The following is a 4825-nucleotide window of genomic DNA, read 5'->3' as shown; positions in this document are numbered from 1 at the left end:
TAAACTCTTCAGCGTCTTTGAATTAATATAATTTAAATAGCAAATAATACAGACAGAGCGTTTTAGCTTACCGTGTCAATTTCGTTAATGAAAACTAAAAGTTGAATAATGCAGGAAATTATAAAATAAATGACTATATAACAAGAAAGCTTAATTATATGCAAATATAATAAAGGGTATTAATAATATGGCTTTCTTTCACGGCTATAAATTTTTATTGACATTGCAGTAAAACAGTAAGTTTTGAAAATCAATATGTTCAGTGCTTGATTAAAAGGAACACGTAATATCGATTAACAAATAACATTTTCAACCCTGTCGGCAGGAATAAAGTGAGCAAACACGTTTTGGTGGCTGAATAATATATCCTTGCTCTAAATAGTGTTGTCCAACGCTAAATATAACATATCAGTAAGCCCTTATGCAGCCATCTGGCAATGATTGCATACAATTATTATTTATCTGCCTCAGAATATTTAACGCCTCCGTCAGTAGATCTGGAAAGAAACAAAACAATATATATCATTTATATTTGTGTAAACTGGCTCGCTGTAGTGGTTCATGATTTACTAAACACTCTAGATAAAGTAAAATTTTGAATGAAGATTATGCGGCAAGAAAACAGACAAATATTATTCATTAGCGTGTACAATCAAGATTTCTATCTGTAAATAATTAACTGAGAGCAGAACGATCATACATTTCATTGACTCCTCCTTAAGTGATTCAACAAAGGAATAATCTGTGCCGTAAAAATCGTTTCTTTTATTAACACTGTCTGCATATTCCTCTATTTCTGTCATTCTCGCACACACACACACTCTTTATTTCTCTCTCTCTCTCCCTCTCTCTCCCCCTCTCTCTCCACTCCCTATCTCCCCTCTCTCCCCTCTCCCCCACCTCTCCCCTCTCCCCTCTCCCATCTCCCCTCTCTCCTCTCCCCCTCCCCCTCCCCCTCTCTCCCAATATCTATCTATCTATCTATCTATCTATCTATCTATCTATCTATCTATCTATCTATCTATCTATCTATCTATCTATCTATCTATGTGCGTGTGCGTATCTCTGTGTACACACACACACACACACATACACACACACACGCACATCTTTTATTTTTTTTCCTTGTTTCAATCTAATGCATTGGCGAGACACACGTGGAAAAAATTTTTGTCGAATGTGTCGAGTTCAGCACTTTTTTAAGGCTGATACTTATTCCAATGATTTTCTTCATCAAACTGCTAAGTTACAAGGACGTAAACACGGATACAGGGATACAAATGCGCGCGTAAGCACGCACACGCACACACACACATATTCGAAGGGCAGATTTCGTCTACGAAATCCACTTACAATCGGCTGGTCAGCCCGACATTATAGCTGTTAACACTGAATTTACTACGCAGCGGGACTATACTCGGTACCATGTAGGTGGAAAGCAAGCTTCTTACCACACAGAGACACGGTGCGTTTATACATACATATTTATATATATACATATATATGCATACATATATATATATATATGTATATATATATATATATATATATATATATATATATATATATATATATATATATATATATATATATATATATATATGTATGTATATATATATATATATATATATATATATATATATATATATATATATATATATATATATATATATATGTATAAGTCTGTGTGTTTGTGAGTGTGTGTGCGTATGTGAGTGTATATATATATATATATATATATATATATATAAACACACACTCACACATACACACACCCACACCTATTTGAATGCATATATCTATGTATTTCAGAGAAGATATCTCTGCGGATTCATGCAAAAAGAAACCAGTTTATAGCTAGCTTATCAAAAATAATTAATTTATACGTTGGCCAAGAAGTGTATTTAACGTAAAGGAATTTATGAAAAATAGTATAAATTACAGGCAATATTCTTGCATATTTTCTATCAGTAATTTTTTTATTTCACAGATCAACGAATATTACGAAGGCAATATGTCTGCATCTGACTTTGATTACAGATTTATATCACATTTAGTATCATATAATTATATACACAAATACATGTATGTACACATTCACACGTCTTTATTTATAGTTATTTGTAATTAAATTTAGATTAAACATACTAATATCCCATGCCCTTTAATGATGCATCAAATTCTCCCAAAATTCCCAAACTATAGATCCTCTTCCAATTCAGTCTTTATTCATGCATATCATCATCTCACTACTGCAAAATCGATGCAACATCCGTCCTCTCTTCCGTTCAGGTTTGGCTTGCTTGAAATAGATACCAAATCTTTCTCAAATTGCACAATACCCAGTGCCGGATTTAGGACAAATGAGTCCCTGTGCTAGTTTAGTTACGAGGCCGCTTACTTGGACTGTTAGACATACATGCTCAGGAAATTCATCGTACAATATTGCGTGGGGGGGGGGGGGGGCAGGAAGATGCCCCTCGGCCTGGTCAACGAGACCCTATGCTTAAGCACACCTAAGCACGGTGGTAAATCCGGCACTGACAATACCGCTATAAAATTGGAGAGGATATCATACATTAATGTGGTCTACCTTCGCTACACTTAAAAACGAATAGCCAGAATTGTTATAGTAGGAATTGCCTTCGTTTTCTTTTACTTGTTTCCCAACCATGTTGGGGAAATGCCTTGAAGGAATTTAGTCGAATACATTAACCAAAGTAGTTTCTTAAAGCTGGGTACTTATTCTATTGTTCTATTTTAACAAGCCACTAGGATACGGGGACATAAAGACACACCAACACCGGTTGTCACCAGTAGGGTGGGGAAAAATATATATATATATACGACAAACTTCTTTCAGTTTCCCTCTACCAAGTCCACTCACAAGGCTTTTATCGGCTCGAGGTTGTAATAGAAAACACTTGCCCAAAGTATCACGTACTGGTACTGAAGGACTGAATCTGGAACCATGGTGTTGGGGAGCAAGCTTCTTACCACACAACCACGCCTGCTCCTCTCTCTCTCTCTCTCTCTCTCTCTCTCTCTCTCTCTCTCTCTATATATATATATATATATATATATATATATATATATATATATATATATATATATATATATATATTATATATATATATTATATGTATATATATATTATATATAGATACATATATACATATATACACACACACACACACACACACACACACACACACATATATATATATATATATATATATGTTACGGACTTCCACATGGATTCCGTCTACCAAATTCATTTCAAAAGCATTGGTTTGTCTGGGGCTATCATAAAAGACATTTACCCAAATTACCCAACAGAAGAGCTGAACCTGTAACCACGTGGTTGCACGGCGAGCTTGTTAACCACACCACAAGGCTTGTCAAGGACGTATAACTTTGGGCTAAATAGCTACTGCTCTTTTTAAAAGTTGATCGTCGTCATCAACATTGTCGTTAAGCATATCTCATAGTTCGCTTATCTGTAATATTTGCCGAACACTAAATCAGCGATGCGTAAAGACAATTCATTTTAGAGAGATCGCAATGGCATGTCCTAAGACATTAATTATTCTAATGTGTTACAAAAATCATTCAGCTTGATATTTCACTACATATATCACGCACAACCAGAGCCTACTATCTCAGCCCACACATTGCACGTTTATAGCTGTAGTAAATTTGACACTCTTGAAGGAATTCAATCACTCACCGTCATTCGAAATGTATTTATTTCTATTTCAGCAAATGAAAAGTAGGCATCAGCAATGTAAAGCAAGTCTTAATCCGTTGCACTTCATGTCAGTTATCTCATCCTTCGCATCACAGCGATAGCAAGAGAGTGCTTACCAACTATATACAAAAATACTATATCCTTCCTTAACAAGGAGAGCTTTATAAACTAGGCAACTTCATTTCGGAAAACCTACTTTAATTTTTAGTCACATTTACTCCTCAGCATCCCAGTGAATACGCTTCTCCCTCTTGAACATACTCTAAAAGATTTTACCCAAGAATTCCGCACGGCGTCGTAATCTCCCACGACGCTCGCCTAACGTTTGTTCCTACAGGTATTGATCGTTTATGCTGCATGTACAGAGGAGTTAAATGTGTAGAGTTTTTCTTTATCTTGCTTGAAAAATATAATGATTCGATGTGGTATATAGAAATTCAATATAAAGAATTTATGTGGAAGCACGGTAAAATGTAGACTGCCACGCCTACTCGATATGAGCATTAGCCTTAAGAACAAGGAATGTTACATGCGACGGATTTGCATCATCACACCAAAGTAAGATCAATAAAACATGACACTAGATACCAGCTTCATGCACCTAACATCAATATTAATGTTTAATATTTTACTAACATAAAGCATATTTATTATTAATAAAAGACCTATCTGCATGACACAAACGAATCTATATATGCAATTTAAATCATTGCTGATCTGAATGTCATTTGCAAACAATTGTATTCTCTTGTTGAATATGCGTTCGTAATAGTACAGGTTGATCTTGCAAGCCTAGAAATGTAAATATTCTGTCTTTGAGAAATCATTTCCCAAGGCAATTATCCTATAAAATCCAGTTGGTGTTATATGTGACCTATAACACTAGTAATCTTAATTGCTATTTCGTCAATGAATTTTCTGTTATCGAAATCATAGCGATACATTATGTAAATTTTTCCTTCAATTAATATTCAGACCCAAATACAAAGGTATACAAAGAAATATATATCCATACGTACTAAGTAACAAACACACGGAGGCACTAATATGCGTACATATATAGTACATATGTAT

The 4825-nt window shown here is 34.6% G+C and overlaps 1 long non-coding RNA gene across 2 annotated transcripts in view; it reads right to left on the bottom strand.

Moving 5' to 3' along the window:
* Positions 1-205: 205 nt before the first annotated feature.
* LOC106872775 (uncharacterized) overlaps positions 206-4825 on the bottom strand; it is a 144296-nt gene continuing 139676 nt past the window's right edge. For both annotated transcript variants that reach the window (XR_008264224.2, XR_001409802.3), the window contains one exon: positions 206-497. This is a non-coding gene — a long non-coding RNA (uncharacterized LOC106872775). The remainder of the gene's footprint in view (positions 498-4825) is intronic.

Source organism: Octopus bimaculoides, chromosome 1, assembly GCF_046866305.1.
Source record: "Octopus bimaculoides isolate indiv1 chromosome 1, ASM4686630v1, whole genome shotgun sequence".
In the NCBI taxonomy this organism is placed as follows: domain Eukaryota; kingdom Metazoa; phylum Mollusca; class Cephalopoda; order Octopoda; family Octopodidae; genus Octopus; species Octopus bimaculoides.
Note: the sequence above shows the minus strand (reverse complement) of the source record. Positions and strands in the feature narration are given on the sequence as shown.